Raw genomic sequence first — 20,147 nt, 5'->3', positions numbered from 1 at the left:
TTTGCAAGACAGATTCATCATGCAAAGTGTACTAAGTCCTACTTCAAATATTTTGATAAGATCCATGAAATGAACCACAAAAAATTTTTACTGTGCTATTGCCATATGTCAAACTCATTGCTGGGCATTGAGTGTACACAGTAGGCTTGGCGTTCAAAACCTCTGTCCTCACAATGTGGAAATATATAGAATGTTCTAAGAATTTGGATATGACCAGGGTGGTTAAACAATTATATGTCTATTTTACAAATTTAATTTTAAAGTGTATAAAACAATGCAAATGAATTCAAACTGGCTGGTTGCTCTTGCATAACCATTCTAGGGAAAACTTTGTAAAACCTATATAAAATATTAATTAAGTATTCTTAATAATAAAAATAGCGTTTATTATTTGACTAATGCTCAACTCGAAACTGTCACTGTGATTTTAGATTAAAAAAATGTACGTACCATTAACGATTAAAATTTTTATTCTGGCATATTTCCACCAGGGGGCACTAGCCCTTTCTAAATTGTAAATGTGCCAATCTGACAAATATTTATCTACAAATAATTTGTTAGTCTACAAGTTAAATTTTTTTAAAAAAATGTTTATTGTTGAGAGAGATAAAGAGAAAGAGCGAAAGAAGGGGAGGGGCAGAGAGAAAAGAAAGGTGGACAGAGGATCCGAAGTGGGCTCTGCACTGACAGCAGAGACCCAAATATGGGGCTCGAATTCATGAACCTTGAGATCATGAACTAAGTTCCATGCTTAACCCATTGAGTCACCCCGGCACCCCTAAAAGTTAAGCTTTTGAGTAAAAATTCATTGCTTTATTCCAGCATATTTACGTCTAAATTAGATTAAATTAGATTTAAAAATGCCCTTTATGAAATCAGCTTTTAGAATGCTTCACTCTATTTAATCAACAACTAAAATTTATACTATTATGTCAAAAGCCAAAAGGATTTAATTAATTATCCTTTACATAGTAAAGAAAATATTTTCCTTAACTGAAATTAGTGGATTAAGTAATTGTTCAAGTAAAAACGATAAATCCTAATTCAAATGGATCAAAAGAATTTAGGGATTTTGAGTTAGAGTATATATGAAAAATAAATTATAGTTTTTGTCGTCTATTCATGAGGCCCTAGACTCTGCTAGTTCCATTATTATATCAAAATTCTGGTATGTATTATTGTAAATTATTTGTATGATTACAGGAGTTAAATGTTTTCTCACCATAAGATATACAGTATTAATATGTATAGCTCCTAGAATTAGAAATATTCCCTAAGTTTAAAAAAGTTGATTTTCAGGTTGCATTTGGTTTTCTATTCTTATATCTATAAGAAAAAATGTGTTAGTATGTTTTCGTGGAACAACCTCACTGAAACATTAGTTTATTTATAAGTGTTATTTAAAATAGAGGTTGCTATTCTTGTAATTTTAATAAAAGATCATCAAGGTGTACTACAAAAGTAACACAAACAGCAGCAGATACTCACCGTCTAAAGTGCAGATAATTACATTGCTTGAAAGATCCATCTTAAGATAATAAGTAGGAAAGCAGAAGTCTACAGCTTAGATCAAGAGAAAGCATCGCTTAGTGTTAATCTCTTAAACACTTAAAAGCCTCTATCACTTTTAAATGACAAATTAGTTATAGGGTCCTCTGTAAATCTCTAGGCTGATAACCCTTTTGATTTCTTAATCTTTGTAACATTGCTGTAACTGTAGGTATAAGATTAACATGGCCTTACAGGTTTCAAAATTTAATCAATCAAAAAAACAAGGGCTTACTGAGCATCCGTAAGACACCCAGATAATCCCACCATGATAGAATTAGAACTCCTCCGAGTCAGACCCTAGTTTTTCATTCTTGTTCTGTATCAAATTATCAACTTTCTTTTTAAACGATGTAAAAAAAAAACAAAAAAACCCACACACACAAACTCTCTTGTTCATTCAAACAAGCAGTTATAATTTATTTTAAGGGGGTGTGAATGTATATTTATTTCATATATTTAACATGGACAAGAACAAGGTAGGAGAAAGAAGGTGGAATATGGCTATAAATTACTGTAAGTGTATGTTAGTGGTTTCAGAGTACATTTTCTATTTATTCATATGTTCCACATTTTTGAAAGCTCACTGTGTAACATGTACTATGCCATACACTGAAGATATTATGGAAAATGAGACAGTATGTGCCTATCTCTCAGCAGAATATTAGCAAAAGATTTAAGGAGAGAGGCTATGATGAGTTCCCTTCTTCGAAAGTGGATATTCCAAACAATAAGTTCCAAAAAGGTTTCAATGGAATGCTATGGGTTGTCTACATCGAGCACAGCCTGCAGTCCCCATGATTCTACTCTATGCGTTGTCTTGAGCTATTTTGTGAATCTAAATTGGAGGTGACTGGTTGACATGCAGATTCTGTCATATCTGGTAGAGATCCAAATGACTTCCTACTCCCAAATTCTTCTTTTCCTTCTTCCCCATCGCAAAACCAGTTTTGCCTCTATTTGTACATTTATTTCAACATATCTTTATGTTCTCTGTAGTTTTTCTACACTTTTGTGAACTGGTATAATATATATAATGTTTGCCAACTCTGGTTCCCTCATGAATGGAATAAAATCTTTAACACAGATTCATTTTTCTATCCATATGACAGTCACGATTTTGCCTCATTTTTGAAAATTATCTTTTAACATGATACTTGGATTGGATAGGAGAGTTTGAATCTCAGGAGTTTGCTAGTAGCAGGCACCTGAATTCATGGGAGCGGAGCGGATGATATCTCCCAGGGAAAGTGGATATAGAAGGAAAAAAAGATTCCTCCAGAATCTCGAGGAAGGCTACAATTTAAGAAGCAAGGTTTTGGAAGGATTCCGTTATGTCAAAAAAAATTTCCCATTTAAATTCTATTAATGCAATTTTTATTTCTCAGTTCAGATTATGGTTTTCATTGTAGGAACACAGAGAGTATATCGTTATAGGAATTTAGAATTCCAGATTTTAAAGCTGAATTTGTAAACTAGATCACATCAAGGATAGTGGTTTTCAACTGCCAGCCTTGGGATTATATGTGAGATTTTAAAAGCTCATGACTTGATTCCATCCCTGGAGATTTTGATTTAGCTGATTCAAGGTGGGGCCTGGGATGTTTATAAAGGTTTCCTGGTAATGTATGGCCAAGGTTGAGAAACACCGATCTAGAAAGGGAGGGTGAGGATGCTAAGGAAAATGAGGAAGTAATAGTGAGGGTGCTTGAGGAGGTAAGGAGATGGAGGATAGAAGAAGTAGTCTAAGAAAAAAATTTCAAAGGAAATACAGCTGTTATAAATGTTTAAATGGTTGTCAAGCAATGTTCAATTTTCCTTGATACATAGAAAAATAGGACATTAAATGGAGACCTTTTAGGCTTCCACTAAGAAAGAAACTTAAAAATTTTAAATGTATTAAAATAGTATATAGACTGCTTTGCAAAATAGCTGAGTCAACACGTAAGCATTCGAGGATATCTAGCATAGTTCTTTCTCTGACACAATACCGTAAATGTATCCCAATCAGTCATCTTTTTCAAAAACAGACTGACTATCGTAAAGAATGGCACTGTGAAAGAAAATTGAAAAGACCCATTGAATATGTTCATTATCTGCAGGATTTAATACCTACCTCATATTCTACATCCCAATCATGATAAATCCTGTGCTATCAGCTTTCTGTTTCTCAAGGTCAAGATAAAGTCATTCTCATAACACGCTAGTGTCTCAGTCGGACTCGGGTCACTAATTTGAAAAGGACTCTAGGGAGATGAGGCAGAGTAGAATGCCACTGAGCAGAACATCCAGAAAATTTCAAAAGCATATAAGTTATGCTGGGCTCATAACTAATGGTAAAGAGATATCCATGTAGCTTTTTGGTTCTGTGGGAGTCTATAGCAAGATAACAATAAAAAAGACAAAGAATTTAAAAATAGCTTGCAGCACATCAAAAAACATAAACTACCTTGAAGGGGCTCCTGGATGGCTCAGTTGGTTGGGCTTTAGACTTCGGCTCAGGTCAAGATTTCAAGGTCTGTGAGTACAAGTCCCATGTCAGGCTCTGTGCTGACAGCTCAGAGCCTGGAGCCTGCTTCAGATTCTGTCTCCCTTTCTCTCACTCTCTGTCCCTCCCCCACTCAGAGTTACCTGTATTTCTCACTCTTTCACTCAAAAATAAATAAACATCATGGGGCGCCTGGGTGGCTCAGTCGGTTAAGCGTCCAACTTCAGCTCAGGTCATGATCTCACGGTTGGTGGGTTTGAGCCTTGCATCGTGCTCTGTGCTGACAGCTCAGAGCTGGAGCCTCCTTCAGATTCTGTATCTCCCTCCCTCTCTGACCCTCCGCTGCTCACGCTCTCTCTCTCTCTCTCAGAAATAAATAAAACATTAAAAAATTAAAAAATAAACATCAAAATAAAACAAATCATGAACTACCTTGGGAAGGCAGATGGGGGGCGGGCAGGGAGGTGTGGCACGGCTTGAATCTTGGAACAGAAGGGACAATAACAAGGATCTCTTCTGCTGTGAATATTTCCTAAGAGCGTGAAGTGGAAAGTCTTGTTGGTGACAAAACAGCCTCTTAGTCACACCTGCTGCTCAAATTCTAATTACTGTCAGTTTTGCTTTTCCCCAAATAAAAAACTGATACCTGTATATTGGTGGCACAAATAACTTACTTCCTTGTCTTCCTATTTATTGTAAGCTATCTCTTAAATGTCTGCTTTATTAAAGGAGTACTCTAAAAATAGCATTTTAAAGTAAATTTCAAGTACACAATTAATTATTACTAACTATAGTCACCATGCGGTAAATTAGATCTCCAGAAGGTTTGTACTCTTTGCCCAGCATACCCCCATTTGCTCCTCTCTTCAACCACTGACAACTACCTTTCTACTCTCTTATCCTAGGAGTCTAATTTTTTTTAGATTCTACTTACGAGTGAGATCACAGAGTATTTGTTTTTCTGTGCCTGGCTTATTTCACTTGGAATGATGCCCTTTTGCTTCATCTACTTTATTGCAAATCGCAGGGTTTTCTTTCTGTTTAAAACTAAGTAAGACTCCCTTGTATATTCCTCCATTCTTCCTAATGGGCACTTAGATTGTTTCCAAACTGTGGCTATTGTGAATATTGCTGTAGTGAACATGAGAGTGCAGGTTCTCTTCAAGTTACTGATTTCATTTCCTCTGGATACATGCCGTGAGGTGGGATTACTGAACTACATGGTTCTATTTTTAAAAAAGAAAATGGGGGCGCCTGGGTGGCTCAGTCGGTTGAGCGTCCAACTTCGGCTCAGGTCATGATCTCACATGAATTTGGGCCCGCTTTGGACCTGCAGCTGTCAGCGCAGAGCATGCTTAAGATCCTGTCTCCTTATCTCTGTCCCTCCTCCCCCCTCACGCTCGCTCTCAAATATGTTAACATTTTTTAAAAAAAGAAAATAAAACAAAAAATAAGATTATGAGTTAAAAAATAATGAAAAAAGTCATAGTAAAGGAGGCAGAGAATAGAGTGGTTGTCGCAGGGATTGGAGAAAGGAACACGAAGAGTTATTGCTCAATTTTTCAGTTTTGCAGGATAGAAAGATCTGTGTGATGGGTGATGGCTGTGGTACAACAATGTGAATGTACTTAATGCTACTGCACACTTAGCAATGGTTACAGTGAAAGGTTTTACATTGTGTGTATTTTATCACACCTGATATAAGTAATGTAAAATAATTTTTAATTTAAAATTAAACTAAGCAATGACAAAATAGAATTTTTAGTCTTCCTTCATAATTTGTTTCTCAATTTATATTTATATAAACATTTTAGTGATTTCTTTTTAAATTTTACTTGCCTGAATACTCGAAAATAACCTTTGTACCTTTTTTTAAATCTCTTTTTCTGGTCTGTTTTTCTTAATTGAACATTGTGGGTTATTTTCTTTACAAAATCAGCTTTTGTAGTTAAATGCCGGTGCTTATTGAGCTGTGTTCAGTTGAAAGCAACTAACAAGATTTATGCTCAGTCCAGAGTAAAACTTACTAGACCAGCACTCTGATCTTGGTATCTATTTTACTTTAGTTTAAAAAAATGTAAATTCAACTCTTCTCTCATTTCAGCAAGAAAGACAAAGCTATTACATATTTAAGTTCCCTCTTTTCTCCATGAAAGGATGTGGTTAATAAGAAAAATGAAATTGTTACTGAAATAAAACCTGATTAAGCTTCTCTGATGAAGTCACTCATAATTTTATTATACTTATACTGTCAATTAGTTAAAGTATTATGTAGTACGGATACTAACTTTTTGATGCTATTTCTATACATAAAATATGGGTTCACCTTTAATCAGCTGTAATGTACATAGTGGGGCACCTGGGTGGCTCAGTCAGTTAAGCATCGTACTCTTGATTGCTGCACTGATAATGATCTCATGGTTGGGGGGTTTGAGCCCAGCATGGGGCTTTGGGAGCTGACAGCATGGAGCTCGCTTGGGATTCTCTCTCTTCCTCTCTTGCTGCACCTCCCTTACTCTCTCTCCTTCAAAATAAACACATATTTAAAAAAGTATATAGAGGGGCGCCTAGGTGGCTCAGTTGGTTAAGCGTCCGACTTTGGCTCAGGTCATGATCTCATATCCTGGGTTTGAACCCCCCATCGGGCTTTGTGCTGACAGCTAGCTCAGAGCCTGGAGCCTGTTTCAGATTCTGTATCTCCCTCTCTCTCTGATCCTCCCCTGCTCACACTGTTTCTCTCTCTCTCTCAGAAATAAATAAAACGTTAAAAAAATTATTTATAAAAAAAGTATATAGAACATAAAAATGAATAATCCATTCTTTCCCTCTCCTTCCTTCCTCCTTCTATCTTTCTTCCCCTCCTTCCCTCCATGCTTTTGGATATATCTTCATTCTTTCTATTACTTTGCCTTATTCCCTCATTATCTTCTCTCTTTTAGTTTTTACTTTTCTTCTTTTATGTCTTTGGCTTGACTTAGAACAACTTTACAAAGGGTCTAGTCACCCTGAAGGCTACTTTCCTTAACCTATCAATACAAATATAATTAAATATACCTATCAATGATAAGAAGAAAACATTTATATTATGGATAGCTCCCTTCTGAACTATCTTCCCTGTTTTTATCTTCCTTGGTATCTTTAGGATATAGAGAATTACATCTACCATCTTAAAACTCTCTTTATTTTACAAATTTCCAGGATATAACACATGGCTTTTTCATTCCTCTCTAATTTAAAAGCCTCTCAACCTCATTCTTTTTACCTTTCTGGTATTTTCCTGTCATTTCCTCCCCCATTCCTTTCCCCAAAGCTCTCTTTTTTCATTTTCATTCTTTTAATAAACTCAAAAATTCAACTTTAATTTATACGCCAGTAGCTTATAATTTAGCATCTCCTGATAATTTGTGCCTACCCCAAGCATGCATTTTTTGATTATGACAGACTGCCTAACTCTTTCTCTTTCACTTTCCATGGAGAAGCAGCGTATTACTAATCTTTCTAAGACTGTTTGCTCATTTTTAAAATAGAAAGAATAATAGTACCTGCATCCTAACATCTTGTAAATTAAATCAAATACTGCATTCGTAGCACTTTTACAAGTGCCTGGGACAGAGTGAGGTCTTCAGTACATGATACCTGGTGTTGTTGCAGTTGTAGACATCAGTTGTCCTCGTGTGGAGTCTTTATTACCTTTGGCTTAGACTATGAAAGTATTTTTCTAACTGTATTTATTTTTTCAAGTCTGATGAGTGATTCATTAAGCATTGTATTTTAAAAATAATCTTCTAAATACCATTTTTATCCTTTGACTCCACTCCTCAAAAAGCACAAAAAAGTACTGATTCTTGATGTTTCCAAATATTACATAAACATTATTTTCTGACCATTAAGAACTGAGTGTTTGTTTCTCCCTCAAATTTGAATGTATGTCTCTCTCTCCCTCTTTCTGCAAGGGCTTGCACTGAAGAAAGGCTAGGTGAAACATAGCAAGAAGCTGGCCATTTGCATCCTGAGAAGAGGACTCTCATCAGGGACCAAATTCCCTGGCACCTTGATGTTGGACTTCTCAGCCTCCAAAACTGTGAGAAGATAAACTTCTGTTGTTCAAACTACGCACATTGTGGTATTTTGTATATCCAGCTGAGCAAGCGAAGACTCTGACCGTAGTGATACTTCCTGAATTTTAATTTTCCATCATGAAAAATTTTCAAATATACATATTTGATCTTTGTAACTTTTCTGTGCTTTTGAACTGCGTTTCATAGCATGTCACTTCCACTGAGTTTAATTATTAAAATAGGAAGCAGTTGTTGGGAAGAGACAAATGGAGATAAAGCATGACACAAAGCAGAATAGATACTGTGTTCTTTTGCAAAGAGTCATGAGAGTAATCAAAATTAGCTTGGGTTCTCTCTGGAACTACATTTTCTGTTATTGTTGTTTATCATTCACTACTGTTTTATTACATTTTTATTGAAGTATAATTAACATACAATGTTATATTAGTTTCAGGTGTAACACGTATTGATTTGACAATTCTGTACATCACTCAGTGCTCACCACGATAAGTGTAGTCACCATCTGTCACCATACAATGCTATTATAATATTGTTGACTTGATTCCCTGTGCTGCACTTTTCATTTCCATGAATTATTTATCTTATAACTGGAAGTTTGTATCTCTTAATCTATTTTTTCTATTTCTTTTCTATTTCCTACCACCCACCTCCCCTCTGGCCAACATCAGTTTGTTCTCTGGGCTACATTTTATAATATTTTAGGAGAGAGACAACAGACCCCCTAAGAATGGTTAATTGGAATGTACTCCATAAATTTACTCACTAATTGGGGCACCTGGGTGGCTCAGTCAGTTAAGCGTCTGACTTTGGCTCAGGTCATGATCTCACGGTTCGTGGGTTCAAGCCCCGCACAGGGCTCTGTGCTGACAGCTAGCCCAGAGCCTGGAGCCTGTTTCAGATTCTGTGTCTCCTTCTCTCTCTGACCCTCCCCTGCTCACACTGTCTCTCTCTCTCTGTCAGAAATAAATAAAACATTAAATTTTTTTTAATTGTCTCATTAATTGACTTAGGAGTTGTGAAAACTATGTAACACAAGGTACTAAGAACTGTTAGGAATTTACTCAAGGGATACAGGAGTGCTGATGCATAGGGGCACATGTACCCCAATGTTCATAGCAGCACTCTCAACAATAGCCAGAACATGGGAAGAGCCTAAGTGTCCATCAACTGATGAATGAATGGATCAAGAAGATATGGTTTATCTACACAATGGAATACTACATGGCAATGAGAAAGAATGAAATCTGGCCATTTGTAGCAACATGGATGAAACTAGAGGGTGTTATGCTGAGTGAAATAAGTGAGGCAGAGAAGGACAGATACCATATGTTTGCACATATAGGTGAATTAGGAGGAAGTTAATGGAGGGTAATGCAGGAGAAGGGGAAAAATAGTTGGAGAGAGGGAGGGAGACAAACCATGAGAGACTCTTGAATGCTGAGAACAAACTGAGGGCTGATGGAAGTGGGGGAGAGTGGAAGGGGGATGATGGGCATGGGGGAGGGCACTTGTGGGGATGATCACTGGGTGTTATATGGAATCCAACTTGACAATAAACTATTTAAGAAAAAAAAGAAAAAAGTAGTGATGGAAACTAACAGACAATAACAAAACTTGCATTTATATTGAGAAAAACAAATTGAATATCATATTTTAAAACTCAATGCAGACTAGATTATAAGAAACGTCATTTTTTAAAGAAGAAACACCCTTCAGTTAAACTATAAAACATGCTGTCTTTTTATTTAGAAATTTTCTATTTATTGAAAGAGATCTTTTAATCTTAATTTAACATAAATTTTATTATATGCTTCTGTGCTTAAGTAAAAAAGAAAAATTAGCCAATAGTTCAAAATATTACTACATTTTTGATGTTCAGAGTCTACATAATTTTTCAAGTCATCAGCAATGTTTATTTTTCTCACTGTATGGTCTGATTTGTCATCAGATACATTGGTGATGCAGCAGTTCTTTTAAAATTCCATAAGCAAATTAAACTTACTAGTAGTGTGTTCCTAAACAAGATTCGTAATTAAGTAGAGCTAGTCTACTTTTGAATCCTCTTAAGTAGTATTAGTAAACACCCTTGATCACCACCTTTCTTATCCTTTCTTCACCATGATTTGACTTCTACGGGTCAAAAGATTACATCACTACCAATCCTTGGATACTTTCATAAGTTGAAACCCAACAGACAAGATTTGATTCTGGATAACCTGATGCTTGAATATGCTTTAATAATGAAAAACTGATGAAATTGTTGCCTTTCTGACACTGATAGTAAAACGTTTTCAACTCTAGGATGTTGTTGATTAAAAGATATGTCCCAGTTCAACAAGTTAAAAGTTCAAAAGAACTGTGTCTTTCTGTCTATGAAATTTGGTAGATATCATTGAAAACTTTCTTCCATCTCAAGTATAGAAATCAAAAGGCATCAAATATTTATTTATTTATTTAAAAGTTTATTTTGAGAGAAAGAGAGAGAGCATTTGAGCAGGGTAGGTACAGAAGAAGAGNAGATATCATTGAAAACTTTCTTCCATCTCAAGAAAAGAAATCAAAAGGCATCAAATATTTATTTATTTATTTATTTATTTATTTATTTATTTAAAAGTTTATTTTGAAAGAAAGAGAGAGAGCATTTGAGCAGGGTAGGTACAGAAGAAGAAGGAGAGAGAAAATCGCAAGCAGGCTCCATGCTTTCAGCTCCCAAAGAGCAATGTGGGGCTAGAACCCATGAACTGAGAGATCATAACTTGAACTAAAATCAAAAGTTGGACACTCATCCGATTAGACCACCCGAGCGCCCCTAAAGGCATTAAATATTTAGTTGGAGGACTAGAGAGCAAGAAAGGTAGAAAATAAAAAAAGCTTCTAGGGTACATATATTATCTATAACAAAGAAAATAGACAGGTCCCTGAAAGTGTTAATAGAACCTGATTGCTACAAGTAAACTCAGGTTAGAGGGGAACTATTGGAGGAAAGTTGGGGTAGAGTCAGGATACAAAAGGGAAATAGCATTCATTCACCAGGCTGTTACATGGTGGACATTACATAGATGTTTTACACATTTCATTTATCTAATCCTTACAAAATTTCTATGAGATAGGTGTCATTTCCACATTATGATTATGAAGCTGAGTCACATTAATTGAGTCACATTATGTAAAAGTCACACCATAACATACCAGAAGTGTCAATACCAGTATTTAGATGCATGAACTTGCATATTACTCTACTTTGGCCTAGAACATTGTTTCACATCTTCTTTTTGGATGAATACTATCAATTAATTCCAAACACATTTCCATACTTAACTTCTCTTATTGCATTGATTCTTAAAGAATGAGCTGGGAGAGAGACAAGAGAGACTTAATCTGGAAATTCTCCTGCACAGAGATACCAATCCTGTCAACCACTTCCTTTGAGAATGGTTAACAAATACATAATGCATTTCAACAAAGATAATTATATCCATATTAAAGAAAAAAAATCATAGGGGCACTTGAGCGGCTCAGTCTGTTAAGCATCTGACTTTAGCTCACGTCATGGTTAGTGAGTTCCAGCCCTGCCTGGGGTTCTGTGCTTCAGAGCCTGGAGCCTGTTTCTGATTTCTGTGTCTCCCTCTCTCTCTGCCCCTCCCCTACTCATGCTCTGTCTCTCTCTGTCTCAAAAATAAACTATAAAAAAATTTAAAGAAAAAAATCGTATAAATATAAAATTGTCAAATGTTTAAGACAACAGTTGCATTTAAGATATCAGTCTAAGAAGTGCAACCTATTGCATTATTCATCTAAAATAAACACTTGTCAAAGGTAGATGAGAAAGGAGAGTATATGGAAGAGATAAATGAAGAAGGGAGTGTATCAGTTTGCACTATAAACATGAGAGACTGACTCACCCTTCACTGACTTTGTTGGGATCAGACAGGAATGGAAAAAGCAAGCTGATAATAATGACCTAGACGATTATCATCATTTTCATTGTCATTATAGCTACATGAATACTTATTATGGGTCAGGAACTATGCTATTTACTTTATAAACATTAACTTGTTCAATCCTCACAAGAAACTTATTACTAACAGTGAATAACCAAATCTAATGGAAGGATTTATCCAATTAAAAAAAAAAACTCATTTTAAGGCAGAATTCACAGCTCTTAGACATAATAAGTGAAATCTGTTATTGTTCCCAAAACACATGATAGATTACATTAAAATTTGTAAGAAAAGCCTCTCTGAGTTAAAAGGCTTTTGAAAATGGTTTCATGAATTTAAAATATTTGATTATTAGGTGAAATGTGGGAGGAAAGACACCATGGATTTTAACTCCTTTCACTGCAGTTCCATGGGCTGCTGTCCAGCGGCTTGGAGAGAACGAGAATGTTAGAGAAAGATGTTCTTTAAGTTCTGTCTCAAGGAAGAGGGCTTCACAATCTCCTCACAGGATTTAATGGAGCCACAAGAAGCTCATGGAGGACTGTGCTAATAATGAAAAACTTCTTTCTCATTTTTGTTGTGCAGTTTTTATATACACATTTTGGACTAAAAAGGGAAATATTCTATCTTAAAAAATTTTTTTGATGATTTTTCATTTTTGAGAGAGAGACAGAATGTTAGTAAGGGAGGGACAGAGAAAGGGAGACACAGAATCCATAGAAACCTCAGGCTCTGGGCTGTCAGAACAAAGCCCAGCGTGCGACTTGAACTCACCACCAGTAGATCATGACCTGAGCCAAACCTGGGTGCCTCAAAAGGGAAATATTTTAATTTGAGGAAAAATATAAAATATATTCCACCTAAACTTTTGGAAATCAGATTAGTGATTCCTCTATGCTCTGCTCTAGGTAATACATTAGGCACTGGGTCAAGTTTAAATATCCAAATCTTTCCACTTCTGCCTTCAGGAAACTTCTAATCCAGCATTCATCCCTGAGGCAGGAAGATATAATAACTGGAGTCTAGGAAAGGCTGTATGGATTCTACTATCTGTTTACGTTATTAGAATCTTACCTTAGTTCCACTGGCTGCACTTTATTTTGCTTAAAATGACTCATCCCAATTCTGATTTTAATGGTGTGTGTCTAGCACAAGCCATCAATTGTTCTTATTAATCCACAGGTTGGTAGTGAACATTGACATATATGTTGGGAAAATAAATAAGACTTAATGAATGTTTAAATTGAACCATGACCTTGAAGGGCTAGTGTAATATTGATAATTTGTCACTTCAAAGTTGAACATTATCTGAATATAAACCCAAGGATCTGTATATGGAAGATAACTTCCCATTCCTAAAATACATCATTTGATAGTAACAACGTTTAATAGACACCTACACCAAGTTAATGACAATCATTTGTTTCCTTAAAGATGAGAAAGCTTCCTGGCAGGAATCATTGTTACTGTGAAATTAGATTTCCCTAAATTGTTGTTACTCACTTTTTTAATTAGTAGTTGACTCTTATTTATTTTATGATAATCTATTATTTCATGAGTTACGTGCTGAATCTGCTTCATGGAGACTGCTCTGTTACAGCTTTAAGTGCAGTGTTTATCTTTAGTGCCCCAACTTTCCTTCTTACTGAATGCAATAAAGATTTAAAAGTATTCTAAAAGCAAAATTCATGTATAATGTTTTTCATGCTGTAAGATTCTTTAAACAAAAATCAATTAAGCTCAACAAGCTATTATTAAAAATTGGCTTTGAACTCAGGACTATATCACATGGGAGAGAGAGTCTGAGTATAGGAAGGGGTCAAAAGAAATTATTACCAGCTGTTAATTTATTCTTTACCAGTTGTAATTTATTCTTTCCATGGGGAGATGGAGCATACGTCACAAATGTTCACATGGATATGAGTTTATATATGATGAATATACATACAAAGCACATATGTGTACAAGTGTATGCATATACACATATTCACATCCATTTATATATGTACATATGTGTTCAATAGTTCAAGGTACTGAAAAAATTTGTATCCTAAAGTAAATGGGACAGAGGTTTTTGGTTTTTGTTCTGTTTTGTTTTGGTTTTTTAATTTTTTAATGTACTATGTTTTAAAAGGAAGTATCGTGCCAAGGTTATAACTGTTAACTGTGCATAGAGTCTTCAAAGTTTTATATTTTTAATTTCTCTACTGAAAACATGAATGAAATGCTTTAATTAGAAATTTCATAGAAATGGTTTTTTAACCCAAAATATACAGAAAAGATATTTATATGATCACAGTACTTTCTCTCTTGCTAAATTTTATCCAAAATAGTTTTGTTGTGTAACTCTAACGTTTCCCATGTTGAGTACTAACATTTCTTATATAAAACTTCTATCAGACTCAGAGCACATGAATCATTCATAGCACAGCTAGCTTTCATCCCCACCTCCCCAAATCCAAGATACTGGTGTGGGAATGTAAATTGAAAGATGTCCAGGACAGAAACTGTAAGCTTAAACTAATGATATACTCCTAATGATTTCATTAATCATAGTATTTCCACATTGGAAGAGGCTTTAATCTAGTCCAAGAACCTATCCAAAGCCAGAGTCCTTTCCAGAACATGTCACACGTATTGCCATGTAGCTTCTTTTTGAATTAACTGCCTCACAAGACAAACCTGTCTAATAATAGATATCTCAAATTGTTAGAATTCTTCAAGAACTCTCCTAAAATTTCTGCTTGCTTGTCCTAATCCCACTTTTTATACATACGCTTTAAATATTTAAAGTCAATAATCATATTCCCTTCTATATCTCTTGCAGAGGCTAAATAAATCCTGTATCATCATACTATTCATCGTGTGACTTGCTATCCGGACCTCTTGAGGTGTCTTACTTAGTTGCCTTCCTGGGGGCATATTTCAATTGGTTGATGTCTCTTTAACATGGAACATGACTTAACTCAATGCCTTGGTTTGGGCAGAGTATAGCTTCAGATAGCAAAGCCCTTTTATGGTACTTGTACTTGTGAAATATAAACTTGCACTGGGTTTTTCATGAATATTTCATACTGCTGATTCTTAGTGCGTTTTTGTCAAATAAAATCCTTTCACATACATTTATGGTAAGCCCAGATTCTCCCATTTTGTAGTTGAGATGAGAAGCGAGCAAAGAAAGGAGAACAAAGAACAGTGTGATAGAGTTTAAGAAGGAAGAGCAGCTCACAGCGTGTAATACAGCAGGAGACTGAGGAAGACAAGGACTGCAGAGAAGGAGATTTGACCCAGGGAGGTCAGTGCACTCAAGCTTAAGATAGTAACTTCAGTACAAATAAAGTGAAATAATACAGATATTAAGAGATTAAGGAGTGAATAGAGTAAGTATGAGAAATTCTTTCAAGGATTTGGCATTAAAAAGCAAGGAAGGATGCAGTTCTGACCAAAAAAAAAAGTGCTCCTGTGGTTTGTGTTTTTGTTTTGTTTTGCTTTTTCTTAGGACAGAGGAGACAGGAAACAAGTTTATAGCAATGGAGAAGGAGCCAGGGACTATTCTGCCTTTTATAGTTATAGTTATTTGTGTGCTGACATTCTCTGTGCACTGTTATAAGCATCTTGAGAGCGGGACTGATTCCCATTCGGCTTCTTAGCACTGTGTCATTCACATAATAGGCGCAACACAGATATTTGTTGAATTGAATTGTGTCATTTCTCCCAATGGGTATGTTTCTTCAAAGATTGCTGTGAGTAATTCTGCAATCACAGCAGCAACTTTATTTCATTTTCTTGTTTGTTTCTACCTTGGTCTATAAAAAATGAAATAAGAAGTAGAAAGGAGAAAAAAACAATTAAAGAAGGAAAAATTATGGAAACATATCAGCAACTTTTTGTTTTTTGGTATTCTTCAGCATCTGGATAATATATAAAGTTGAGAGAAAGGAAAGATCATCAAGGGAATGAATGTAAATAGACAAAAGAAGAGGAATGGGGACTGAGCCTTGAGGCACTCCAATATTAAGAAGTGAAAGAAAGAACAATTAAAGTAGTTCGGAAATGAACAGCCAGGGAGGGAGGGAAACAAATAATGTGATTCTCTGAGTCAAAAGAAGGTATATAAAGAGGAAGAAATGATCTCAGTTCAAGTAACATAACGGGGAACTAACGATTACCTTCAGCAACCTGGAGGTCATTGGTGACTTTAAAATAAAGTTTCAAAATATCCAGATATCACATACCATGGTGACAAAGACTGTGTGCCGTTTTTTCTAGTCACTTTGAGATTGGGCTACTTGCCTCCTTTTGCCATTCAAGGACTATACATTAGTATATTCATCAATATTGGTATCTGCATTATTCATGAATTCATTTCCCAAATACTTGAAAAGCACCTACTGTATAACAGGTACTGCGTTAACCCTTTGAGATACTGCAGTGAATAAGGAATGTCTGAGATTTGCTTTCATGGAGCTTATAGTCTATGGTGGTGTAAAACTCCCTTGAGCCAAAAGGTGAGGGGCTTGCAAATGAAGACATACCAACCATTGTTTGATATCAAACTCTGTTCGGGTAAAAGGTCAGGGGTTGAGCAACCTAGCTCCTCCTGGCTGCAGCAAGCCCCTGGGATGTAAATCTTTAGTGAACATTGTGATTAGAACTGTCAAACAAGTTCTTCAAGCGACTGTTAAGCAACCTCCCACCTCGAACCACAAAAATCTCGCTTCTGTAGACCGGCTTCGCCCCTCTCCCTATATAAACCCTGAGCTATGGCTCGATGGCTCACTCTTCCGAAGACTCTTCAGGTGCTCGGGAGGGGCCGTCCAGCCGGACTAAAATAAACCTGAATAACCAACTCCTTTTGTGTTTATGGGCTTTGTCCTCCGTGATTCTCCTTTGGAAAAGGTGGTCTAACAGTGAAAGTGATTCATCTGTTGCCTATCCATATACCAATCTCCTCATATTCCTTCCATATAGTCTTCCTTTTTTTTTTTAGCCATTGGACAGTTTTTTGCTACACTTCTTCCAAATCACAGGAAGAGGATGCTGAATAGTTATTATAGCCTATTATGTTAATGTCATTTTTCTGTCAGTGACTAAAGAATGGGCACCTATGGCCATGAGACCTGAAGGGAAGTCTGTGGATGGACTTCTGGGAAGAATGCCCAGGTTAAAAAAATTTTTTTTAATGTTTATTTATTTCTTTTTTTTTAATTTTTTAAAAAATGTTTTATTTATTTCTAGGAGAGAGAGAGAGAGCGACAGCGTGAGCAGGGGAGGGTCAGAGAGAGAGGGAGTCACAGACTCTGAAACAGGCTCCAGGCTCTGAGCTGGCAGTCAGCACAGAGCCCGACGCGGGGCTCGAACCCGCGAACCGCGAGATCATGACCTAAGTGAAAGTCGGACGCTTAACCAACTAAGCCACCCAGGCGCCCCAATGTTTATTTATTTCTGATAGACAGACAGGGAGCAGGGGAGGGGCAGAAAGAAAGGGATACAAAGAATTCAAAGCAGGCTCGAGGCTCTCAGCTGTTAGCACAGAGCCCAATACAGGTCTTGAACTCACAAACTGTGAGATTATGGCCTGAGCCGAAGTCAAACACTTAGATGACTGAGCCACCCATGAAGCCCAGGTTTTAAAAAGAGATCCATGAAGGTTAAAGGAGTTTTTGCTTCTGAATTGGTGCCAATGATGGGTTTCAGGATATGCTATCCCAAAATATGGCATCTTGGCATATTGGATATATCTTTTTAATTTTTTAATGTTTATTTTTGAGAGAGACAGAATGCGCGTGCGCGTACACACACACACACACACACACACACACACACACACACACACACACACACGTGAGCGAGGGAGGGGCAGAGAGAGAGGGAGACAGAATCCGAAGCAGGCTCCAGGCTCTGAGCTGTCAGCACAGAGCCCGATGCGGAGCTCAAACCCACGAATGTGAGATCATGACCTGAGCTGAAGTCAGACCCCTAAACAACTGAGCCTCCCAGGCGCCCTGGCATATTGGATATTTTAAGCTAAAGGATTTTGAAAAAATGGCAGAAGCAAAAAGGTCACTCTGATTCTTCTCCCTCTTACACGTGGATAAAATGAACATCCTTATCTCCAAAGACATAAGGATGCCTAGAAGAATCTAAACAGGTCTTGCTAAGTTTCTCACAGTTTCCTATAATCACCTCAGACTCCTTAACCTATCATATGTCTACAGGACCACCCACTCTTCCTCAAGCCTAGCATAAAATACTCAGATCTGTTTCTTCAGACCTTCCTTTCCTTAGGAAGGCTTCCATGTCATGTAGAGCTTATATTAGGTATATCTGTATGCTATTCTCTTGTTAATCTTAGAACTATAAGACTGAGTAAGGCAGTGTAAGAAGAAAAAATGGCTACTAGGTGGAAATATGGAAATTAACTTGAAGCCGTCCTGAATACTTATAATATTTTGTTACTTGGGCTCCTAAACTCTTTATATTGTGGCTACTATTCAGCTGTATCAAATACATTCTGGTATCAATCAATAAATTAAAGCATTCTTTGTTAGTTGGAGGAAACCTAGGAATGAGACCTAAGTGATGAGGTTTTTGGGGGGTGATAGTGGAGTTCGTGGGGTCCAAGGCAATGGCCAAGAATGAATTCTTGAAGATGTCTTTGGTGCAAAGAGGTGATTTATTGAAGCACAGGGACCGTGGGCAGGAAGAGCTGCCCCGGGATCTTGAGGAGACACTGGTTATATACTATGGAGTTGGGGGAGTTAAAGTCCAAGATAAGTTTTTGGTGAAATTTCCATATGCTAAAGAAGACTCCCAAGACAGTAGAGGCCTAGCTATTGTCAAGCTAAGGTTGTTTTTCCCCCTAGCAAAACATTAACATTAAGACATTAAGGAGTTCCCGAGGAAGGTTTTACTCTGCCAGCCTCAAGTATTTGTCAATGGGCTGCAGGTTATAAGGAAATTTAGTTCTATCTGCCATTTTCCTTCTCCGATTTTTTCCCTCATCACTATGGAGGGGTAATGGAGACTTAGGTCCTGCCAGACTATGATCTCTATCAGTAAACCATTTGTTTTCCCCCTTTCCTTTGCTCTTGGGCGACCAGGAGTGCCTGAGGAATATCACACATTTCCCACCTGGGGGTCAGGAGGGATTTGCAACCTGCCAGCTTGCATTATGCTCCCTCACCAGTAAGGGGAAAGTAAATGAACTGAATAAAAAATAGTTAAACATAATATATTTGATATATTGCAAGAAAGAAGTATGAAGCAAAACAAGACAAAATAGTAAAACCAGTTTTGAAAGCAAATTATAAGTACAATCATTTATGATGAGGAGAAAAGCAAAACAAGGTAAAAGGGGCCAGCAAGCTGTCCGAGGCTGGATACTCCCATTGCATACTTTTGACATCTGTGATCTTGCTTGCTTCCAGTGTCCACCAACAGCCTGGATAGCACCAGTGATAAGTGCTCCTGCCTCTTTTTCTTTGTCTCTCAACCCCGTACCAGGAGGCCAATGCCAAGGCGGGCTCATCCTTTGGAGGGGACTGTGCTGGGCCGGCACCAGTGTGCAGTAGTTTCTACTGATTCCCCGAGTGCATGTGGCTTGTCTCTTCCTGGGCACTGAGTATTTGCTGTAACAATAACAGCAAATTTATGTAACACACCTACTGGTCACCTTTCCTCAAAGAAGGAATCATATATTGAAGATACCACCCAGGCAGACTCCATTTGGATGATGAATTCTAATATTAACTTAGAAATATAAAGATTGAATAAAAGAGATTGTTAAATAACAAAAGCAATGTGTTTAGTGATCAAGAGCTACCAAACATACTCATTTACAAAACTGGGTTTTTTTCGATGTATGATTTAGTGTAACTTTAAAAGCTAGTTTAAATGGTAATCTTGTGTAATCGTCTGTCTTCAGACTAGTTAAGTTAAAGCACAGAGAAATGTTAATTCAAAATTAACCTCGGAAAAATTGGTCTTGGACTTGAAAGAGTGAATACATTGGGGAAAGGCACATGCCACAAGTAAACACACAGCAAGAAGGAAAAAGAAAATGTGAAGAGCAAGAGGGAGAATGGTAAG

General features: G+C 36.7%; 1 long non-coding RNA gene across 4 annotated transcripts in view; it reads left to right on the top strand.

The window, feature by feature from the left end:
* Positions 1–20,147, top strand: part of LOC144235546 (uncharacterized) — a 244,502-nt gene that overhangs the window by 209,847 nt on the left and 14,508 nt on the right. For 3 of the 4 annotated variants that reach the window (XR_013336246.1, XR_013336245.1, XR_013336243.1), the window contains one exon: positions 7,990–9,057. This is a non-coding gene — a long non-coding RNA (uncharacterized LOC144235546). Of the gene's footprint in view, positions 1–7,989; positions 9,058–20,147 lie in introns of those variants that run through there. The other variant, XR_013336244.1, reaches the window with a different exon arrangement.

The sequence above is a fragment of the Crocuta crocuta genome, unplaced genomic scaffold (genome assembly GCF_008692635.1).
Source record: "Crocuta crocuta isolate KB4526 unplaced genomic scaffold, BGI_CrCroc_1.0 scaffold205, whole genome shotgun sequence".
Taxonomy (NCBI): Eukaryota; Metazoa; Chordata; class Mammalia; order Carnivora; family Hyaenidae; genus Crocuta; species Crocuta crocuta.
Note: the sequence above shows the minus strand (reverse complement) of the source record. Positions and strands in the feature narration are given on the sequence as shown.